At 33.4% G+C, this 25,011-nt stretch overlaps 1 long non-coding RNA gene across 1 annotated transcript; it reads left to right on the top strand.

The window, feature by feature from the left end:
- Nucleotides 1-264: 264 nt before the first annotated feature.
- LOC148280661 (uncharacterized) lies at nucleotides 265-24,925 on the top strand. The gene is made up of 2 exons (XR_015822543.1): nucleotides 265-393; nucleotides 19,287-24,925. It is a non-coding gene; the product is annotated as an uncharacterized LOC148280661 (long non-coding RNA).
- Nucleotides 24,926-25,011: the final 86 nt, after the last annotated feature.

Below are 25,011 nucleotides of genomic sequence, written 5' to 3'. Positions count from 1 at the left end.
CTTTGTTTGATAAAAATAAAATGCTACTACAGTAGTTAACGTGTGGTTCAATAATTGCTTTGTAAATAGTTTTGACAGCTGTCATTCTAATCAAGCTTTATTTAAGGACTATAATTACTAAAAACTCTCTATTCTGTAAATAAATACAGAAAAGGGAGTTTACATTTCCTTTCTCTCGGGTGATAATTGCGAACTTGCACCCTTTAGAGAGTTACTTGGTCTTTGCATCGCAGAGAAATTTATAAAGTTGATTTCTGTTTATAGTGGAAATGGTCTTGCTAAAGTACAAAGAAAGCGGAGAGATGGAAATCCCAGCGTACGTACGGGAAAATAAAGCGATCGCAGATCAACTGGAATTGCTCGTAAACATACACGAAATAAAAGTTAACAAAGGTGAGTAACTTACGAATCATTATCAACGTTGGAAACATAGAATTTAGAATAGTCCAGAAGGAGCGTAAAATCATATTTGAATAAATCGGACTGTGTCCGAAAAACCCCCCACTTTCGCCGCGCGCATTCGTGAAGTCGCCGCGTAATTTTTTTTTGCACCACAACAGGCCAGGAGGCCCAATTACAGTGGTGAATTACATCACAGAACACCCAGGCTTGAGAAAAATCCCATTTTATTTTTTTGTGTTCTCACCGGGAATTGAACCCGGAGCCTTCCGTGCGTGAGTCAAGCGTCTTGACCGGTACACCACGGAAGCCGCCAATGTTGCCAGATCGCGAAAAATATAGTCAAAACACATATGTAAGATAATTTTTTATTTTTATAAACTTTTCTAAAATTTTATTGTACACGCGGAAACCTCGATTGGCAGAACAGAGTTGATAAGTAAAGGGTCATATTAATGAACTTTGAACACTAAAAATGTAACAATTTTTTTTTTACCTAAAGCAGATATTTTTTTGTCTTGTTAAATAATATTTGATGAGTAAAGTAGCGTGAAAAATTTGACTACCCTGGCAACACTAACAAAATCTCCATTTGTTTTCTTTGACAATCTGACAGATGGAAAAAGAATTACATTTTGAAGTAATGCATTTGCTACTTACACATGCATTTGCTACTCAAACGTAAAATCCCAGATCCCAGGAGTATTTGTACACTTTAAAACGACACAACACGGCATAGTTGAATATAAATTGGGAGTTGCGTACTGAGCGACGTCTCCTAATAAACTAATGGTCAAAACATAAAACTACTTATTTAAGAGTACTTTAGCCGCCTTGTGTTTAATGCGCGTGTGCGGTTTCTGGACGATTCTAAATTCTATGATTGGAAATTTGTAACTGGAAACTATTACTGAAACCGAACCTACAGTTACAGTTAAGTTTCCTTTGTTATATTATATAGGTTTCTCAAATGTGAATACCGATTTGATCATTAAAAACTTATTCTTAAAAACATTGTATCAACACACGCCGGCCACACAACGTTTTGAAAAAAGTTTTCTCCCCGAAGAGTGGTTTCAAATGGGAACAACTTTCCAAAGATGGTTTGATTAAATAAATTTGGAACTGCGTGAATATTTTTTGAACGGAAGACTATTGCACGCCTTATAAGGACTGCAAAACATCTATTCTAATCTACGGATGTGATTCGTGGATCATGGATCGCGGCACCTCAATAGGGCCCGAAACGGCAAAATACTGAGTTTTGAGAATAGGTGTCTCGGAAGGATCTCGGGTGCGGGGTGGTCTGACTTTGTAGGGAATGAAGTAATAAGAAAAAGACGCAGCAAACTCCAGTGACACAAAGCGGAGGCGGTACTGCAGGCTGGCCCACATACTGCTGTGCCTCGATTATGAACGCTATCTTCATCTGTACATATCGAGACGGTATACTTAATTTCTGTACTATCTGTATCTTACCTCGGTATGTTCTAACCATAGAGTTAAGAATAGTCTTGAAAGAGCGTATAATCATATTTGAATACATCGGACTGTGTCCAATGGTTCCCCCACTATGCCCTACTTTCGCCGCGCGCATTCGTGAGGTCGCAGCGTAATACCACTATGGGGAGCAGGATATCAAAATGACATAAACAGACTACAAAGACAACAAAATAAAATATTAAAGTTAGTATATGACCTTCCCTATTTAACCGCAACAAGAGAACTTTTTAAACAAACTAAGCCATTAAATACAACTGAACTCTTTCAATTAGAATCATTAAAATTTATCCATAAATTAGCCACTAATGTAATTGTAGACGAAGAACCAAAACTTGTAAAAAATTGTAGTCAACATGGACATAATACGAGAATATCAGACAAATACCATATACAACGTTCTAAAACAAGACAAGGACAATCAAGACTTATGAACCAGGGACTGAAATTATACAATAAACTACCAGACAAAACTAAACAAAAGACAGATAAACTTTTCAAAAGATGTAAAAAATATTATTTTGAACGACAGAGAATAAATGAAAAATGTGTTTATTATTTTATGTAAAATGAATGTGATAATCCGTAAAGGTTTATAAATAAATTTTCAAGTAAAAAAAAATAAAAAAAATGTCGCTTGATGGGAAAAAAATCATAACACAAATGTAAGGTAAAAAAAGCAATCTAATAATTTCTCTTAAATTTTATTGTGCACGTGGAAATATTGATTGACACAACAGAGTAAATACAAGTAAGTAAAGGGTCATTTAATAAGAGTAATTGAATCAATGAACTTTAAACTTAAAATATAGGAGAAAATTTATTTGACATAAAACGGATATTTTCATATCATGTTAAATAATATTTGATGTTTTAAATATAATGTCGGTCAAATGTACACGATTAAGTTGTTTAATCGGAGATCCAATTTTCATTAGTTCTCTCATTAGATGAGCAAAGTAGGGTAAACAAATTTACTACCCTGGCAACACTGACGAAATGTTCATTTTGTTTCTTTGGCAATCTGACAAATGGAAAAATAATTCAATTTTTAATTAATGCATTTGCTACTTACACATTCATTTTCTAATTACACATGAAATGTGACCCTATCCGGTTTCTTTAAGATCTTAGCAGTATTTCTACACTTTAAAAGGACACAACACGGCATAGTTGAATTCAAATCAGGAGAGAAATAAGGAGGAGGAATCTGAGCGACGTCTACAAAGAAACTTATAGGTCAAAACGTAAACCTACTCATTTGTGAGTAGTTTAGTCGCCTTCTGTTTGATGTGTGTATGCGGTTTCTGGACTAATCTTAATTCTATGGTTCTACATTCTTGTCATATCGACATCATATGATCGAAACAAGCCAATGAAATGACCGCAAACAATTAGTCCGCGTTCCTTACGTCATTAACATTTCAAATAGTTCTCATTTATATTTTGAATAGGCTTCTGTGATAGAAAGTGCCCACTTCAAAGCGATTATAAACTCCAATAATTCCTAATTTAAGCAAAAAAAGCTCGCTTAAAAATGATTTTTATATGACTTTTAACCATTGCCAAAACGATATGCTAAACGATCATTTGCATTAATCTACTGAGGTAGTACTGAGCGATTACGAGGCCGACTCTCGATACGTTTTTTCAGAAAGTTAGTAAAAAAGATGGAAAAAATATGATAACTACAATATTTTTTTACAGTATAACGCCTAGATACTCTTATGTGTTAATTGGACAGAACCTAGCGAAATTATTTTCGCATCTAGATTCGCCTAGGCGTCCGTTTTATTAAACTGACAGTTATGTCGGAATTTAATTTGACTTCAAAATTGACTTATTTCTCTTTCATATTTTTAATAGGCTTTTAAGAAAAAAAGTGCCAACGTCAAAAATTTTTAATAAATCATAATTAAAAGAAAAATTGCACTTTGACACTTTTAATGCGAAGATAAACGTATCGATGGGTTCTAGACCCGTCGGTGTAAACCGATGTACTTACATCAAAACTTGATAGTGGGGGGTCAGTAGTATATCTATGTAATCGCTAGAGGGAATTTATCTTCAACTATACCGTTAAGGTGAAGGTATGACGTCTTTATCTTCCCATCATAATCGAGACCCGGTGCCTGATTGAGAGATCATTATGAGTGAATTATTTCACTCATATCAACTCGAAATGGCTTGACAAACGTATGTGCGGTTTTTTGCAAAATGTTCTAATTTACGTTCTTAAGGTTTACAAACAATAACATCTTCAATATGTTCAGTAGAAAAAAAGTTGCAAGCATATACGTGTTTTCATCGATTTTCCAGGGTTGCATTCGACTAAAATGCATATTCCAAAAAAATTGGAAGTATAGAAATTGGAAAAATAAAAATTTCAGGCGTTGCCCGGTATGTAGGTAAAATAAAGCAATTAGATGAATCTCACCCGCAAAAAAAAAGGTTTCAGCTTTTTAACTTCACAAACATCAACAGATGAAAGAATTGAAGGAATATAGATGCTCAAATAAGAGCAGAATGGTGAATGTTACACAGTGTGTAAAGGGGCCACTTAGACCAGCCAATGACAGGTCATAAGCCTTGTAGTTGCCTAGACTTCCATATTGCGTTCTCTTAAATGTTCTTCATCTCTGTTGTAATATGTCAATGTTAACAGCTCCCCAGGGAGTTAAATCCAGTCCTTGTCGACAAAAATTTGGACAAACTCAAAATATTGTTGACACCGTTTTAACTTTACATATTTCATTACATTACATTGTTTTTGTATTTTGTGTTTTTTTTGTTCAATTTCAATTGGCTAGTTTATGTGGTCACTCTATACACTGGGTAACATTCACACTTTTTGCCTCTGTTTAAACATCCATATATCTTCGATTCTTACATCTGTTGATTTTAGTGAAGTTTCAGAGATGAAACTTTTATTGTTGCGAAGAGATTCATCTGATCGAATTATTATTAATATTATACTAGGCAACGCCTGAACACAATTTTAACGGTGAATGTTACATAGTGTGTAGTGGCCACTTAAACCAGCCAATGACAGGTCATAAGCCCTGTAGATGCCTAGACTTCTACATTGCCTTCTCTTAAATGTTCTTCATCTCTGTTGTAATATGTTAAGGTTACATCATTTTGATTAAAACTATGCATTTTGTCATTTTCGTAATTTATTTTGGTTTCGAATTAAATGTTAATCTCACATCAAAACACGGCTGGCGATTAAAGAATGACTAAATTCACGTTGGGCATGAGTTGAGTGTCATAATTTTAGAAGGCTCAGGGTAAAACGCTGTCTGACTTTTCTTCATCAACACGCATTCACATGTTTTCTCCATTGGTTGTGGACTAGAGTAGTGATTTTTGCACGATTTTGATTTAAGCACAATCAGGCCTCTTAGGCAATCACACGTGGAAATAAAACAGAAAAACAAACCCTTATTACGAATATATAAATAGCTTAAAAAGTCCAAAATAAATAACGTGTGTAATTAATTACAAAAGAAATGTTTGTTCAACTAGCTAATAGCAGGCAAGCTAACTTTCGGGAAGGACAACGTCTTGCGGGTCCGCTTGTCCATATATATATAAAAGGCAATGCTCTAATGGTTGTTCTCGATGGACTGAATAACTACCGGACCGATTTACGTGCGGTTTTCAGATAAATGTACATCTTTGCCACGAAAAGGTTTATGACTCATAATATCTTCCATTTTTCAGTTGGAAGTTAAGAGCGTAAATGTTTTTTTTATCCATCGAATGATGATACAAAAAAAAATGATGGCGGTTATTTTTTTGTGTAAAGAAAAAACTAGTTTCTGCATGTTTACAAACAACATTATTGTTTTATGGATTACAATTAAATTATTTCCTTAAATTTATTATAATTTGTTTCCATTTATTTATTTTACTGGATTTTTGGTAATACTAAAACCATAGAATTAAGAATAGTCCAGAAGGAGCGTAGAATCATATTTGAATACATCGGACTGTGTCCAAAAATCCCCCCCACTATGCCCCACTTTCGCCGCGCGCATTTGTGATGTCACCGCGTAATGTTGCACGATGAGAAAAAATATAATCATAACACATATGTAAGGTAAAAAAAAAGCAATCTGTTAATTTCTCTAAAATTTTATTATGCACTACAAAATATTGATTGAAACAACATAGTATATAAGTAAAGGGTTATTTAATGAGAGTAATTGAATTAATGAACATTGAACTTATATAAAACGGATATTTTTATATCATGTTAAATAATATTTGATGTTTTAAAGATAATGTCGGTCGAATGTCCACCACAGAGTTGTTTAATCCGAGGTCCAATTTTCATTAGATGAGCAAAGTAGGGTAAAAAAATTACTACCCTGGCAACACTAACAAAATGTCCATTTGGATTTCTTCGACAATCTGACAGATGGAAAAATAATTTAATTTTTATGTAATGTATTTGCTACTTGTTACACACTCGTTAGCTCATTACACATAAAATGTGATCCCATCCTGTTTCTTTAAGATCCTAGCAGTATTTCTACACTTTAAAAGAACACAACACGGCATAGTTGAATTCAAATCAGGAGTTGCGTACTGAGCGACGTCTTTTTTTAAAAAATTTTTTATATGGGAGTTGCTTTATTATTTACCTCGCTTATAATATACAAGGTTTATATTTCAAAAAGTGGATTTTTCTGCAATTAAATATCTTTAAATTTATCTAAACTATTGGGATCAGGAGGGATATATTAATGTGGGCTAATCAGGAACTTCTCAGCATTTGCTCACGTGGAGAGGAAACCACTTAAAACTCTTCAGGAGAAGCCGGCCTGTTGGCAGTAGTCAACGGGCCTTCCGTTCCACTAGAGGAGTGTTCGGCATTTTGTTCCCTACTTTGGTTTATTTTACCAATTTCCTGCGCTATATTTATCATGTATGATACTACCTCTCGTGTGAGTTCTTTATTACCTATCACTGAGCGACGTCTACAAAGAAACGAATGGGTCAAAACGTAAAACTACTCATTTTTTAGTAGTTTAGTCGCCTTCTGTTAGATGCTCGTATGCGGTTTCTGGACTTTTCTTAATTCTATGTCTTAAATAATATTAACTGACATTCGATAAATTTTTGAAAACCGCATTCCTGACGAATCCCAGAGCAGAGTTTGGAATTGGCAAAAAGAATTCTATATTTGAAAATGAATTATGTAAAGTATTTGAATTCAAACATAAACAAGTACTTAAGTACCTACTTAAATTCTATATTTAAAAATATCACACGCAAACAAGTACCTAGGTACCTACTTATCTTTATTTTATGTAAATCGACACCTTTCAAATTATTCAGTAATATTTGTTTTCAATGGAGCACATGTCATGCACATAATAACGGCAGAAATAATTTCTATTTTTAAAACAAGCATATCATAGTAAAAAATAATCTTCGCAATTTGGTCAATAGGAAAGTATACAATCAAATAAGATATGATGCAATATGACATAAATATTCATTTAATTTGTGTGTATTTTTGGATTCAGAAAGCATTTAAACTATTTTACAGTAAAAAACGCTATTTACATAGAAGCATTCAAAATTATTAAATTATTTAAAGCATCAGCTTGAATTCATTTTTATTGAAAAATTACCAAGTTGAAATAAGGTATACCTAAAACAAATGAAAATAAAAACAACTAAAAGTTACACCATATTTTTTACGTTTATTCGAATGGTTTTTACACGCTTTCACGACACAACCGAGCATTTTCGTTTCGATTTAAATATCAAGCTCACGTCGAAATCCGTCTAGCGGTTAAATAACGACTAAATACGCGTAGGGTAGGACTAAGCGTTTGGGCATGAGTTAAGTGTCACAATTTTAGAGGGTTCCGGGTGCGTATATGTGTATTAATAGGTTGATTGTTTTATTTGAGAATATTGAAACTGTTTCTATGGCTAAATAAAAGCATTATGAAGTAAAGTTTTCTTAGTATATTTAATAATGTTTAATCTTATGAGGAAACGCTGTCCGACTTTTCTCCGTGCAAACGTATTCACGTATTTTTTATTTGGATTATGGCACTAGAACAATAGTTTTTTTTTTACACACTAGATATTTACCGTTAACGTGTCCCTATTGTTTTCTTTTTTTGAAAAACTGGTTATTGTGGGAACTAGAAATATTTAAAAACCCAGAACAATAGCCAGTTTTATCCGCTGTCTTCGGACGCGCGGTATACAAACATGATAACTATCTTTGAAAAATCTAATACATACCGATACGGAAAGTTATATTATGATAATCTGTTTAAAACATAAGGAAATCGGTTCAGTTTTGAGGTGCGGAAAACGGGACAACGAAATGTCGATTTTGTCTATATAGTTAACCATATTTTCAGTTTGTCCAAATTTTTGTAGACAAGGACTGGATTCAACTCCCTGGGGAGCTGTTAACAATAACATATTACAACAGAGATGAAGAACATTTAAGAGAAGGTAATATAGAAGTCTAGGCATCTACAGGGCTTATGACCTGTCATTGGCTGGTTTAAGTCGCCACTTTACACACTGTGTAACATTCACCATTCTGCCCATTTTCGAACACCTACATTCCTTCAATTCTTTCGTCTGTTGATGTTTGTGAAGTGAAAGAGCTGAAACCTTTATTTATGAGGGTAAGATTCATCTAATTGAATTATTTCACCTACATACTAGGCAACGCCTGAAAATTTTTACTTTTTTAAATTTCTATACTTATTTATTTATTTGACACTTTATATACATATGCATTTTTTTATTTTTGATTTTTAAAATTTATTTTAAAGGAATAACCCGCTAAGCCTTAATTTCGATATTTAGAGGCTTGTCAGCAGAAGGGGTTAGAGGGGTATGGAAGGACGCAGTGGAAAATACACCACAACAGACCAATTAAGAAAAAATCGGGTTATCGGGCGTTTCTCTAGTATTTGTAGTCATTTGATCAGATGAATCTTCTCGCAACAATAAAGGTTTTAGCTCTTTAACTTCACTAAAATCAACAGATGGAAGAATTGAAGAAATATGGATGTTCAAAATTAGGAAAAATGGTCAATGTTACACTGTGTGTACAGTGGCCACTTAAATCACCCAATGACAGGTCATAAGCCCTGTAAATGCCTAGACTTCCATGTCCCCTTCTCTAAAATGTCCTCTATCCGTGTTGTAATTTGTCAATCTTAATGATTTGCTAGGGGGTGAAATCCAGTCATTTTCCTACAAACGTTTGGAGATACTCAAAATATTGTCATAAAACCAACTGTAGTTGACTTATTTGTTATTTCTTTTGTTTTTTATATATGACGAGCTCAACCCGGCAATTCTTTGCTATTGGTAGATTTTAATATATACTCTCATACAGATTGAATGAACACAAACGAAATTTTGATACCATATATTATTAGGTCAAATTAGATGTGCACACTTATTTACTCAAATTTTCAGACTATTTCCTAAAAGTCGTAAATAACTAGCGCTGTAAAAATGGAAATCGAGTTGTGCTAGAGTGGGATTTGAACCTCGCACCTTTTGCCCGTGAGACCACAATACCACCACGGTACCACAACCCGGTTCAATATGCATGATTATTTTTGTGTTTCGGATTACATAAGTTGTGAGGATATGTGTGACAGGGAATTTTGATAAGAGGTCTCTGTCTTGCAGATGAGAAGATCCATGAACGATTTTTTTCTCAATTGGTCTGCTGTGGTGTATTTTTCATTGCCTAGTTTCATATCCCCTTTATCCCATCTGCTGACAAGCCTCTAAATATTCAAATTGAGGCTAGCGAGTTATTCCTTTAAAATATACATTTTTTTAAATGCCCCCCACCCCCCCCCATAAATGTGCGAAAAAGACAACTGCATGTCGGAACTTATATGCCTAGCTAAAACATCCTCTCTGCCTACTCACACACACACTTGGTTAAATTTAATGAAATTTTTTAATTGATATAACACCTAAATAATTTTTTTGAGGAAAATTGAAATATTACGTTTTATTTATACAGCTGTTGCTTGCCTCAAAGGAACTGTAGCATCCAAAAAACTGCCACTGGTTGCCATTTATGGACTACCACAAAACACTTCCGCCGAAGACATTATTAGAGCCATCTATAACCAAACATCGAAGGACACTGGGATTTCTCTAAAAGAGTTAAAAACTAAAGCGCGATTTGCATTCAAATCGGGCCCACGAATAGGAATTTGCACTCATATCTATAGAGTGCCTCCTTCTGTAAGAAATTCTTTGATAACTTCTACTAAGCTCGGTCTCGACTGGCAGCTATTCAGAGTTCGTGACTGGATCGACTGCCCTAAATGCAGCCACTGCCAATTATACGGACACACCGCCTCAAGATGCGAGGCAGAAAAGCCTAGCTGTCATCACTGCGCCGAATTGGGTCACAAAAAAGAGGCCTGCCCTAACAAAGACGACTCGCCAGTTTGCGCAACCTGCACTTTCTTTGGGGAAGACGCCACACACATTACCGGGTCTCAAAATTGCCCCGCCCGAAAGGCAGCTGAAAGTTATGAAAGTCTCAAATAGATTTCTAACGAGTAAGAGGGAATAGTAAAAGTTGCTCAAAGAGCCTCCAGTAAAAATAATTTATTTATGTATTTGTCTACGATCAAAACTCGAGCATTTCAAACTCATAATTCCAACTCTAGATAAATATACGAGCAGATCTCCTGGGGTGGTATCCTGAACTTCCAGGATACCACCCCAGGTAGAGGTGTTCCCATAGTTATTGAAAAAAAGTTTACCTCTTACGTATTTCACCTCAGAGTCCATTATAAAAGTAATGCGAATTTTCTGAGAAAAATAGATTTGTTGATCGGACCTGTACAAATGCTTAAAATTCTTCAAAATACTTTCCCTCTGCATCAATACACTTGCGGAGACGTGTATGCCACGCCTGGAAGGCATCCTGAAAGTCCTCGACGGGAATGTCTCTCTGGAACGTTGAAATATGCTTTTAGATGTTTCCCCTGGTCTCCCGTTGCCTTCCGTCCGGCTATCTCTTCAGACGAGGAAACAAAAAAAATGCACGGAGCTAAGTCGTTACTGTAAGGGTTCGGGTCATTTGAATCCAATCTAACTGTTCGTGACAGAGTTAAACTCGGAAGTTCCTTCAGATCTTCCGTCAAAATTTTCGGCACAAACTTCGCGCAGACCAATTGCAAGTGCAGATCCTCGGTCACTATCCCATGTACCGCAAATATGGACATGTTTAGGGTGTCAAACAAGTGATAGATGCTCAATCAACTGTCGGAGCGCAAAACTTCAAGCACACGATCCACGTTTTCGTCGGTCCCAGACGTTGTTGGGCGTCCAGATCGGGGTTCGTCAGCGACCACCTTCCGGCCCCCCTTAAACGCCTTGTGCCACCTTTCAGCCTGTGACTTTGAAATGCAGTCATCCTTGAAGGCCTCTTGAAGAATCTGGAATGTTTCGGTTGCATTTTTTTCAAGCTTTAAGCACAAGTTGATGGCGCATCGCTGTTCAAGCGAACGCTCCATCGCACCGTGATACGAAATCAAAAACGAACACCTCACGCAGAGGCACTTTTTTCCGCTCGCACTGCTCGGAGTAAACTGACGACCAGCTGCGTTGGAAAGGCAGACCCCTCCTTATGTCCTACATTTTCCAACCGTTTTTACCGCGCTGCCATGGATATGACATTTATAATTATGTGTTTACATCCCCCCACGAGCTCATATTAACGTCCACATGGAGCGCTGTGAGGATACGGAAGACTTGAAGCTTAAGTTTTCCAATTCAACTATGTTTAGTAAATAAATTGGTTGCTTTACTGTCAGAAAGCTTATTTCTTAATTTATTAAGCAATATTTTCAGTTTGTCCAAATATATGTAAACAAAAGACTAGATTTCACCCCCCGGGGAGTTTTTAAGATCAACAATGATGGATGACAATTTAAGAGAAAGAAATATGGAAGTCTAGGCATTCACAAGGCTCGTGACTTGCCATTGGCTGATTTAAGTCGCCACTTTACGATATGTGTAACAATCACCATTTTGCCAATGTTCGAACATCCATACTTCTTTAATTCTTCCATCTGTTGATTTTTGTGAAGTTAAAAAGCTGAAACCTTTATTGTTGTGAATAGATTCATCTGATCCAATTATTTCAGATACTCGGCATTTAGGCCATTTAGGCAACGCCTGAAAAAAAATTCCAAATTTTACTTCTTTTTGAACCATTTGGTTTTATTACAATGTTTTGAGTGTGTCTAATAAATGTTTCATTTGTTTATTTTATTTATTTATTTTTTATTTACACTGAGAACATTACAGAGTATCAAATTCGTTCTTAATACAATACAAAATATACACATAAGATTTATTAAATAGGAAAGAGAAAAAAAAGCCCTACAAATTGAATAACGAGTGAAAAAAGCCAATTATAAATATAAAATTTAGTTGTATTTTGTAGGGTGAATTTTGGTGTGGTTGTATTTTAGACAAAATTATTAAAGTGATGATTGAAAAAAATTAACTTTGTTTGAACTGTCGAAATTCAAAACTAACAAAGCAAAGTCGTTCTCTGTGAAAAGAATTTCGCGAATCCTTATTGGTCAAATTTATGTAAAGTTTGGTTGATTGCCATTGGCTAAAAACTAGCAGTAGGAAATGGAACAAATTTGTATGGCGACCACACGATATTTCAATATATAAAAATAAAATTAATCTGTAATTATGCCACAAAATACTCGATCTTTTTTTTTAATCTAAGGTAATTCCCAAACTACGGATTGTCTCCACATTTTCTAACAAAACATTATCTATAAAATACGTTTTTTTTTCTTTTCGATTTTTGGTAAACTGTATTAAACGCTTATAAATGTTTAAAAACATGTCATTTTGATTACACCGGTCATTCAGTGTATCCATGTCATTTCGCAATAGTATTTGATCAGATTCAAATTCAATTTTGCAATATATTTTCAAATCATCAGCAAACAAACCATAATCGCATTTAAGTATTGAACCAAGGTCGTTATGAATATTAAAAACAACAAAGGTCCCAAATTAAAACCTTGTAGTACGCCTGAGCTTGCAACTATAGGAGTTGATGCATAGCCAGTAATAAGTAGCGATTGGAGGATATTTTTTTAGATAAGACTCTAACTACTGCAGAAGAACACTATGCATACCAATACGTTTTAATTTGACTAATAATATATTGTGATTGACTTTGTCAAACGCTTTTTGGAAGTCTGTGTAAATGGCGTCTACTTGTTTTCTTGTATTAAATGACTCACATACATAAGAACTAAATTACAATAAATTAGAGTTTATCGACCTATTGGAAACAAATCCATGCTGTTTGGGGCAAAGTTGATGTTTGAAATGATTAAATATAAATTTGGATATCAGGGATTCAAATATATTTGCAAAACAGGATATTATACTTATCGGCCTATTGTTTTTTTACTGATGATTGGTCACCTGATTTGTGAACGGAGACAACATGAGCTACTTTCCAATTTTTAGGAAATATTCCTTATGATAGTGAGAGATTATAAATAATTGTTAGCGGCTTACAAAGTCTATTTATACAATGCTTTACAAATAAAGGAGGGATCGCATCAGGTCCGGGGCTCTTGATCACATCAATCTGCTTTAGTCGCTCCTTTTCAGTTTGCATAGTAATAGCTGCTGAGCCCATACCACACTGATTATAATCAAGAGCTCCATTTACATCTGCAAATTGCAATGATGGGGTCATTTGATAGACTGAAGCGAAATATTCTGAGAAAAGATTAGCAATTTGTTCACCATTCTCTACATATGCTATTTAGATGCATATATTGTGGAATACAGTTAGTGGTTTTAAATGATTAGGAGTAGGACCAGAAAGCTTTATCTTGAACTTTATTAAACTGATGGCAGTAAAAGTCAGCAGAGCGATCTGGTGGAGTATACAAAATACAAATGTAAATATGAATATTTGAGTTAGCAGAAGGCCTAATATCTATCCAAAGGTCTTTGTCATCACTCTCCCAAGAGTATTTCCTTGCTGAAATTAATTTATTAGAAATAGCAGTTAGCACATCCCCTCCCTCTTTACATGTTGACGCACTTGATTTACGATCTCTTCTGTACACCGTGTAGCGGTCGTCAAATAATTCTCCACCGAATATTGTAGAGTTAAGCCATGTCAAGCAAACTAAGTCAAAGTTATTATTTAAGATATTATTTCGAAAGGCATTTGTTTTAGACCGAACCACTCTAAAATGTTGGTATAATATTTCAAGTATCATGGTGATTGCAGACAAACAAAATTATGATTTAAAAAATGATCTGAGTGCATGCAGTAAGATAAATTATAAAATAAGTAACAAATTAATTTCATACAGCACAATGAGAAAAATAAGTAATTTGAAAAATGTGTACATAAACCCAATAAACAGGAAATTAATAAAATAAAGTATGTAGAAACAAAATAATAAAATGTTTAAAAATATTTTTAAAATTATGAATGAAAATACAATAATAACAAAAAACGCATGAATGATAAATCCAAATTAAGTCACATAATCACACATTATGCATATAGCCACACCGAACGTACATATTATAAATATGGTAACAAGTAATAACATAGGTAAAATATAAAAAAGTATTGGAAAAATATACCGTATATACACAACACAGTAAAAGTTAAAGATAAAAATTAAATTGCCAAAAAATACGTAAATCATAATTATATTACAATAATTTAAATGGGGAAATAACATAATTATAATTTTAGACAATATTTTGTTTTTCATGCGAGACAATTCTATCAACCTGCCCCCATTTATTGGTAAAGTGAAAAAATCACAGAGGTTTGACATAATATTAATACTAGAGTGTTTGTTCCATAGAGTTATTATTATCGAGATTGTCGAGATTTATGAATAAAACTCTAAAATCGACAATTATTAATCGATACATTTATCGTAATTGAAACATATAATATAAAATGTTTTAATGATAAAAAACGTGAATACATAAAATAACATGTACGACTTATGGAAATAAAACAGACACTGAGCAACAAAAACTGGGACACAATTTTAGGAACACCTGATGTCAATACTGCATGGGAATCATTTACAAATTATATTCATGAAGCCACAATAAAACATACTGATCATTAAGTTATCAAAATACCACATTCTCAAGTAAAATTAAAACCATGGGTGACACCTGGAAATATAAACTGTATTAAAAGAAGGGATGTTTCACAATAACCTAAATGATAACTTACTACAAAACTACTAAAAGCGTTACTGAAACATGTACAAATATAATTAGACTTGCCAAAGAAAAGCACTATAAAGATAAACTATCCGGATGTGGAAACATTCAAAACGAAATTGATATTAAATCGCAAGCTACAAAGAAGAACAAGGAAGAAGATATTACGAGAGAAACTGCAAACTGCATACCTACCATATGTACAGAATGTTACTGACAGCTGACAGGATAGCCAAAGTGCTGAAGAAACATAATATTAGAACAACGTTTGGGACTGTAAGGAAACATAAAGAACCATTTATTGAGCCCAACAGATAAGAATCCCCTGGAAACGAAAGCTGTTTATACACTAAGTTGCCAAGGATGTGATAAAGTGTACATAGGACAAACAGGGCGCACAGCAAATAAAAGGATTGACGAACACAAAAGAGCGTGTAAACTTGGGCATCCTGACAAATCTGCAATAGCAGAACACTTTATAGACACGGGACATTTTTTCGCATTTGAACCGAAAATTTTGCATAAACCCAGTAATTACAGTGCATGAATAATAAAAGAGGCAATTGCAATACACAGACACCCAAATATTATAAACAAAGACGACTGGCTCAAATTAAACTCAACATGGTTCCCAGCACTACATACTACAAAAATGAATAAAAATGTGCCTACTGCCGACTGCGACACGGTACAAATTACTAGTACTTAAATACACACTTTTTTCTACAATACACTCAGTTTACCCTGAAGATGGCTCCTGCAATGGTAGCCGAAACGTCGGAACAAATCCAACACACACTGTATCACCCAAAAAGTAACAAATTAATTCAAAACAAATTTGGGAAATTGCCAAGTGAATTGAAAAAAAAAAAAAACACAACAATTGAGTAATTAGAATGTAGCTTTGGAAAGTCAACTGTAAGGGACAAATTGCAAATGTAGGAGCCGAACTAGCTAACCAAATCCCGAAATAAAGATATGAACCATTCGGGTCATCGGATGGCAACCAAATTTTAACTAAACCCCATAAGTAAAAGTAATATTGACACTGTAATAAATAGTATGAAAACTGACACGGCCCCGGGAACAGATGAAATACAAATGAAAACAATAAAATATGTCCAAGATGAAATATTTGAATTTGAATAGAAATTTAAAGGATGGGATATTTCCTAAAAATATGAAACACGGTATCATAATACCATATTGAAAACCGTAAATAATAAAATAACTAGTAACTACAGTGAAAGCACCCACCTTTTTCCCGAAACTGTTCATAAAGACTTGTCTTTCTTCAGTTTCGCATATTACAATCAATTTTTTAAAAACTAATTAAGCAAAAATGTAATTTTTCTGAACAATCAAACTGCGGAAATAACAAAACAAACAAACTTTAAAAACTTTCATTGTACCCCTCACTGCAGTATTGTCAATTTGTGATCAATCAAATAAACAGTTCAGTACAATCACCTTTTTCGAATTATCCAGTATGACAGTTAAGGAATAGAGTGTTAGTTCCAAATTGAGACCGCGGCCGCATGCTCCAGATCCCGCTTCGAAAAGGAAGAAGATCGTAGTAATACAAACAAATCAAACAACGACACATAACCCAATATACACAAAAAAAAATATTACAACAATTTGCCCTATACGACATGCACTCAAGCAACAGGAAAAAACAATACGTACCTGTACCAAACAACTAGTAACTACAGGCCCAAAACATTGTTAAATTGCCTCTTTGAAATATTAGAAAAATTGTTCAAAGTGCAGCTAACTGAATATCTAAAAAAATGTGTCATTTCCTCGGATTAACAATGTGGTTTCTGTGATTAAAAAAAGCACGTCTGTTTGTCTGTAAATGGTTGTATCAAAAAGCATGTGGATGTAAATAAAAAATGCCTCGCTTTTTTCTTGGACTTAAAAAAAGCATTCGACACAATATCACATAATCTACTCGTATTATTCAAGAAAATCGAATATATTGGAATTAAGGGACAAAGAACTTCAATAGATAGTGAGCTATATGAGTGAAAACACGCAGTCTGTAAAAATAAATAGTACAATGAGTAACCCCCTTCTATAACTTATGGAGTTCCCCAAGGAAGTGTCATGGGACTTATTACAACATTAATGAACTATGCAATATGGAAAAAGACTACCATTTGACATTTTTCGCAGACGATACTTAACTTGTACTTGCACAAAATATATGGCCAGAAGTATTCAAAAAGACCGAAAGTGCATTAAATGTGTCAAAAAATGGTTAGACAGGAATTGTTCGACACTTAATACTGACAAAACAAAATGCAATACGTTTAGTATTACAAAACAAGGACAACCTGCCGAAGAACTTAAGATGAAGCTGCACGTTGCAGAATGCAATAATCCGGTATGCGCATGCCCAGTAATAGAAAGGACAAACTCCATCAAATATCTAGGAATTACCATTGACCCACTTCTCAGATGCAAAGAACACATCGATATAACCGCAAACCGAATAAAAGAACTTGGACAATTTGAGAAATGTACCACATATACAAAGCTTAAGGACAGTCTACTTTGCGCTATGTCAAAGCATAATAGAGTATGGAATCATCAGTAGGAGATCAGCATCTAAAACCGCACTTAATCCCCTTAAAGTAGCTCAAAAAAGAATTTTCAGACAATGTTAAAGTTGCCAATTGTCACTGGTTCGGTATATGTGTTCAAAACAGCGGCTGTTATGGATGTTATTCAAATTTTCAATCGAGTTTTACTTTGTTGTTGATTCAATCACAAGCCAAAAACCAAAACCAGAAACGTAGGAACCCGGGAAGCCATTGAAGAACTGCAGCCGGTGCCGAGAATGAGAACATCTTATGGTCAATGTTCCCACTTATATTTTGGACCCAATTAACAGTCTGCCGAAAAACGTCCGGGACATACCTATCTAAATATCAAAAATACAAGCAGAAAATAAAAAATATGTACAGAAATGGAATTCACCCGGAAACTATGGTATAAGTAAATAATAATCCAAAGCTTCCCACACATAGTTGAGATTCGTAACAATGTGTTTGTATTTGAAATAAATTATTTTCTGTATATATTTAAAAAGTCTAAAACAATTCATTGTGTTAAAAATGTTCTCGTATATATTACACTAAAATAAAATTCCTTCCTGGGCACGGGTTTCCCAGTAAGGAATACATTGTTAATTTAATTATGTAATGTATATTTGTGAAGTATTGAATAAATAGATATTAAATAAATTATCAGGGACAAATAGACTGAATTCATTCGGAATATCGGAATTATGTATGCGACCACCAATGAGTTGAAAAAAGTGAACACCCAAATGAATATCCCTTCTCCCCAACAATGATTGGTAGCCCAGCATTCCTAGTAAGAAGTCAGTCGGGAAAAGCCACGGGTAATATCCATACTCCCTGAGATACAGATAATGCAGAAAATTTGTCAGCACCCCTCTCTATCATTAAGAAATATATGGTTTCATTTGGCAACCAAATGATGGAACTAAATTCCAAGCGACTTCTTACCAAGGAATCAAACAATGTTTTCAGAACTTTGAAAAAATCTTGGCATTTTCAAGAGCACATCCAAGCATTTTAAGGGAGTTACTGTATAATGAAATTATATGTAGATTAAATGATAACTTAGCGTCAAACAGCACCCCGAGATCCCTGGACGTCGACGCTCGTTCAAGCTTTACTCCATCCATGATATAACGGAAATAAATTGTTTCGGACGCTCTTGTTTACGACATGACAAAACATTTAGAGACATCGAAGAACAGTTTGTTTCGTTTACTTCATTGTATAATATTTTGAACGTCTTACTGAAGCTTCAAACAGTCCGAAGGAGTTTGTATTATACTCATTGCTTGCCCGTCACATATATGTTGAATCTTCGTATATCTGCTACATTTCAATATTGCCTTTTTGCAATCATGATTCATGGTATACGAGTACACTTAACATTGAGTATATTGTCCATTTTCTCTGCCTATTTCTACGGAATAACTGCTAAATCAATGAATAAGTCAGTGTATTGTGTCATATTATTCTATTTATTTCTAGGTTTTTTTGCTAAAATATACGAGAAGATTCCAGGATTTAGCAAATAAGTCAGTCCAAAGCCTCTTCCTTATCGCTAACGCTATCGTAGTAAAGTGGAGTCTTCGGATAATTTATATTTGGAAACTGTACTTTGGAAAATTGACATTATTTTTTTAAAAAAGACTAACTTTAATCCACCAATAATTCATCACTCTCCTCAGCTTTCTGAAAAGTTTTTCAAAATCAAAATTGATTGTAATAGTAAAGTTCTGGTCTGTATTAAATTTTAGAGTAGCTAAGTAATTTTTTTGCATGCTTTTATAAAAAAAAAACATTAATAATTAATGTTATTTAGTTTTAACGAGAAAGTTCAGAGGTTTAAAAAAAAGATTGTTAATAGACTATCAAAAGCCAAAAAAAAAAAAATATTATTTACACCATTTGTATTATCATCGCTATGAAGAACTTTTGTTATTTTGAAATGACTTTACTCGTGACACCACGAGTCGTCTTCTTTGAGTTGTGCTGACATTTAAAAGTAGAACCATGTAGCTATCAAAATACACCAAACGTTGAATAAAATGGCTACCGGGAAACCGGAAATCAATCACAACATATAAAACCGCCGGAATTGATTACAGTAAAACCCCCTTTTCACGTTTTTAAGGGAGAAATAAATTAAAGTGTGAAACTGAGGAAACCACTAAAGTAAGGAAATGAAAATGTATGGAAAAATAATTTTAAAAAATAGGAATCACATTTTTAAAAAATGATTTGCTACACTATACAGGATGTTCTTTAAACCACGATGATCAGTATGAGCAAGAAGACATTGGCACATTAAAATATTTTTTTAGAACGAACAAAATTTACAAAAATAAAATATCAAATAAAACAACTGGTTGCTTACTTCTGCGGGGGAGAATCGAGGAGGGGGGAGTCTGATACACTGTCAACCGCGCAGCCGCGCCCCCCTCGCTTCTCCCGTGCAGAAGTCAGCAACCATTTGTTTTTTTTATTATTTTATTTGAAAAAAAATTCTTCATTCAAAACATTTTTTTAAATATGCTAATATGTCTTCTTGCCCATACCGATCATCGTGGTTTCGGATGTGACAGGGTTTAAAGAACACCCTGTAGTGTAAATATAATTCCTGAAAAATTGTACAATCGGTGATAAGTGGAAACTGACAATATTTTTTTTTACTTATTTTCAATGATTTCACTAAAAATATTTTTATATTTTTTCACACAATATAATATAATCTGTTTTTTTATTTGATTTAAAAACAGCATTTTAAAATTATTTTATGTGTAAATAAAAAAAAACAAAAATATAACGTTGAATTTGCATAAAATAAAATACAATATTTTTTTCCTTAAATGTTGGGAAATTTTATTAATACGGTATCACTTTTTTTCTATGGCATCACTAAAAACAACTGTCATAGATCGCGGCAAAATTGTTTCCACTTTTATGGCAACTTTTTGAACCTTTTTTTATATCTTTAAGTATTTCTATTATTATGTTTTAAACATCGCAATGTAATGATACTAAAACTTTCTTGTTTCTATACGTTTGTCAACTGCGTATCATGATTTGTACAACAAGTAAATATGACGTTTTAGTTCAAATAAAAACTATTACTAACCCTAAAGAAAGATACTTAACAAAAAGGTCAATTACACTGCACCTGCTTTGAATTTGGATTATGACAATAATTTATCCTTTATTAGTTGTTTACCTGTTTTGATTCTTCGTTTGCGTGGCACACGCCGTGACGCGCGGGCCGCGGCACCATTATTATGACATAATTTTGGCTTTTTTGACGCATCAAATTTATTCCGAAAATTTTTAAACGTAAAACCAGGGTGACGAAAAATGTAAAAAACGTTAAGTGGTGGAAATATTTGAATGTGAATGTATAAAGAAAAATGGGTCCTAAACATTTCGGTGTAAAAAGCGAGAAAACGTAAAATTGAGGGACGTAAAAACGAGGTTTTACTGTAGTTGATTCACACAAACTTGTGACGTTGATCAAAGTAATTAATTTTTTATATATTTTCGAAAAACTTTGCCGCACAAGTAAGTGCCCTAATTTTTAGCACATGTCACAAAACAGTTTTTATATCCAATTTACTTTACCACTGAATTTTCTCATTAATCTTATTTTGAAAGTCAAGCAGAATTGTAAAATGTAATATTGTTAGAATAATCTTGAATTTCAAAGTGGTTTTAATACTGATTAAGTTGTTTTAATAATTCTGATGTGTATGCTTTTCAAATGTTATAATGTTTCAATAGTAAAAATAATAGCGTATTCTTTATAACACATTTATTTTATAAAATTCCACAGGAATGTTGCGAATTCATTTCCTTGTTTCCATTGTAAAAAATAAGGAGAAAATCAATATGTTATAATTAGTAATAAATTATGTAAAAAGGAAGCGAAAAATGATACTATAGTCCTTAAAATACAGCTTGATTAAAATGACAGTATGCTCTCGTCGCATTTAGAAATTTGATTAGATTATTTGTCGATTCCGTCACAGATTGTTGCATTTAACGACAAATGAACAATATTATTTGTTCATAATAAACAATTTTACTTTATTAAAAAATATTTTTAATATCATTATGATTAAAAATTGTTCTTGCTTTAAAATTTATGGAACCAATAGTTCCGTCCATTCTATGAACGGACCGCGCATGATACATATATACATGCACACAGATACACATACATTCATACATGCACACACACACATACATATACACCCTAACATACACACACACACATATATATATATATATATTTTATCCTTCGTGTCTTTGTATTGTATATTGTGTAAGTTGTCGTGGATAATATTACTTACCTTGCAAAGTAGTTTAAAAGGGTTTTAGTTTTTTTCCTTCCTAACTAAATAAGTCACTGGGTTATTTTATTTTTTTGAATAGTAGTTACATCGTATTGGGTGAATAAAATATCTTTAACGTTATTATCAATTCTAGGAGCCATTAAGCTAAAAGATCCCTGTCCGTATGAAGTTGTTGTCCGCGATACAATTTGTTTCTGTGACGTCACACTACGAGTTGACATTTTGTGTGCTGTTAAGACGTGGTCAATTTTATTATTATGATGATTGATTATTATTGTTTAAGCATCCAATTGTCGAACGTCCAAAAACACAAATAATAAAGAGTTGCTCTGAAGGATAGCGATATGGTTTTTTATTTATGAGTCTAAGAACAGACTTTTGACACTTGACGAGAGGGTCGAGACAAGACAATGATGCACCTCCCCATCCTAAGACACCGTACGACAATACACTTTGTCCGAGCGCAAAGCACACAATTTTCATAACCGAGATGGATGCAATGTTTCGTAGAATTTTGAACATGCATACTAATTTTTCTAATTTATTAGTTGTTTCCATTATATGACGATCCCATCTCAAAGAATCATCTGAGGTTAAGCCAAGGTGTCTTATAGATTTAACTGTATCCAAAGTAGTACAGTCGCGAGTTGATGAATCAGGAGTGACATCATTGTCGATGTTTGGACACTGGTGGGTCTTTATTGTTCCTGAGGCTGGTTAATATTATTTCGTATTTTATAATTAATGATTTTAGTTATTTTCTCGTTGAGAGTTCATTAATTATAATCTAACGAGTGTTTTACTAATCTTAATCCTTTTTCACATTTACTATTTAGTTTTGTCCATGTTTTGTCAGAAAATATTATGGCAGTTCCATCTGCAAATGACATTGCCTCTTTACCGTTAATGTCTATATCTAGAAAGTCATTCAAGTATATCGAAAAAAAATCGGACCCAGTGTGCTCCCCTGCGGAAGTCCAAAGCTGATGCATTTCTCCGAACTTGGTGTATTATTTAATTGAGTAATTTCAGTTCTATCTGTTGAATAATTTTGAAACCATTTTAAGGCAACTCCGCGCATACCAACTGAGTATATTTTTCTAATTAACATGGGATGAGAGACATGAGAGACTTTAGCAAAATCTAAGAAAACAGCGGTACATTTGTCTCCTCTATCTGGAGATTTGGTAATTATTTGTGTTACAAATGCAATTGCATCTTGAGTACTTCTTCCTTTCTAAACCCGAACTGCCTCGGTGACAAGATTGTATTTTTTCTAAATATGTTACTAATCTATTTTTTTACCATGGTTTCTATGACTTTCGAAAGCGTGCTTAGTAGGTTAAAAATACAGCTTGATTGGAATGACAGTTGTCAGCAAAGGTGACGACATAACTTTGTAGTAACGTCTAAGGAGTGATTTATATTGACTCACGAAAAATCATTCGTATCTGGCATGTTAATTAACTTTATTAATACAATGCTTGATATATAAATCAACATAACTATATAAAATCAGCTTTGAAACTAAAATAAACCTAATATTAACTACGTTCTTACAAGATTACGCAATTTTTCAAAAATGTTAGAGATGGGACAAATTGATCGAATAAAAAATAATTAATTTGTGGTTGTCCAATATAAAATAAAAATGGTACTTAATGTCTTATTTTTTAGTAAATGATCGTCTTAAACACACTATAATTGGCTTGTTTTTGCGTTTTTATTTAAATTTTCGGAAACAGAGTTTCATGTTTGCATGAGAAAACTGATAAAATCGATTTGATCGGTACATGATCAGTGATAAGTACTTTCCCATCACTAGTGACGTTAGTTTGGCAGCTAATCAAGCTATATTTTAAGGACTATAATAGGACGGTAGCATCTTACATCGTCCTCTTTTCCATTTGAATATAGGACAAATCATAGCCTTTTTAAGACACGTTGGAAAAGTACCCTCGGCTAAACTTAAATTTGTGATATACATTATTGGTTAAACTAGGTAGTCGCAATAAAGCTTGATGTTTTTCGTCAAATTGCAATCAGTAGGTACTTGCAGTATTTTTTCTTCCAATGAATCATCTTTCTGACTTTAGCAAAGTAAGTTGGGCCAATTTCTAAAATCTCCTCTAAAGGCTCCTAAATGCTTATGCTAAGTAAGAGTTTCTTTTCAGTTTTTCTGTGCTAGGATTTGTCCGATATTAGTGGAACAGTCATTTACCTAATTTGACACCATGTAAATGTGAAGACATTATGTAAGGTTGAATTATATAACTAAATTTACATAAAAAACATTAAAGTTTGTAAGTGAAAATTCTTGATGGAAGTTCATTGTAATTTATTATATAAATAAAAGACGAGATAAGACACTAAAAGTAAAATATTGAAACTCATCAAAATTGCATTATATCAACTCATTAGTTAACCCGAAAAAAAATTTGGTAATGATCCTTAAGATAAAAATAACTCTATTTAATTTACTTTCATATGATTTTGAATTATCTATCCTTGCCTCTGTTTTGTATAAATACATTAAACTCCTTAATAAAGATACCAGTCTCGAAGATGTCGCGAAAGCGATGAAACCGGTCACTGGATATTCCAAATTTGTGAAGTATCACTCGTCTTTTATTTATATAATAAATTGACATAACTTGATACCATGTAAATGTAAGGACATTATATAAGGTTGAATTATATGACTAACCCTAATTATTAAAATTTTTCTAAATATGTACTACTAATAGTTTGATATTTTAAATAAATAAATTAGCAAGTGTGCATACTGTTTCATTTATCCCGCTCAATCAACGAGTACTAAGTTTTTTAACGGTAAAATAATGTGAATAGGGGTGGTATTTATTTTA

This window comes from Micrasema longulum, unplaced genomic scaffold (assembly GCF_059751315.1).
Source record: "Micrasema longulum isolate JH-2025_06_02 unplaced genomic scaffold, ASM5975131v1 h1tg000556l, whole genome shotgun sequence".
Lineage (NCBI taxonomy): Eukaryota > Metazoa > Arthropoda > Insecta > Trichoptera > Brachycentridae > Micrasema > Micrasema longulum.
This window is presented reverse-complemented; position numbering and strand designations above follow the sequence as displayed.